This window comes from Egretta garzetta, unplaced genomic scaffold (genome assembly GCF_000687185.1).
Source record: "Egretta garzetta isolate BGI_Z169 unplaced genomic scaffold, ASM68718v1 scaffold207, whole genome shotgun sequence".
NCBI lineage: Eukaryota > Metazoa > Chordata > Aves > Pelecaniformes > Ardeidae > Egretta > Egretta garzetta.
The window spans coordinates 198,237-198,743 of record NW_009260185.1 but is presented as its reverse complement, the minus strand read 5'-3'; the positions used below and the strand labels follow the sequence as shown (position 1 = coordinate 198,743).

General features: G+C 58.8%; 1 protein-coding gene across 1 annotated transcript in view; it reads left to right on the top strand.

Moving 5' to 3' along the window:
• SLC37A2 (solute carrier family 37 member 2) overlaps positions 1–507 on the top strand; it is a gene marked incomplete at its 5' end in the record, with an annotated part of 11,455 nt that overhangs the window by 9,737 nt on the left and 1,211 nt on the right.

Genomic DNA, 507 nt, shown 5'->3' with positions numbered 1-507 from the left:
GCTGCATAGCGAGGAAGAGAGGGTATGTACGTACTGCCCCGGGGCGGCCTCCGCTCCCGCGATGCCAAACCGTGGCGTCGGTGCCGCTCCGGAAAGACGTTTGTTATCCCTTGCTGTCACTGCTGCATCTCCGCGCGGGCATCACGGGGCCGGCCGCCCCACGTCTCGCTCCTGTGGGCACAAAGAGACGTTTCCACCTCCAGCCAGGGCAGCACCCGGGGGATTTTAGCCACCCGCGCCTCACGAAACTCTCTCAGCCCTAAACACGTCCTTGTGTCTTTGTAGCTCTAGCGTGCAGCTAACAGAGTCAGTGCTGGATGGGAATTAGCTCGGTGTGAGTACCCCCGCTCGAGCCCTGAGGATTAAATGCAAACGCAAGCCTGATTCGCCCCGATTTTGAGTTTCGCTTGGCAGGCTCAGCCTAGAAACAGCCGCTCTGCTGATCATTTAAGGGCTGAGATCAAGATTTGGGAACCAAAGGATCAAATCGCGATGGCCAGGGAAGAG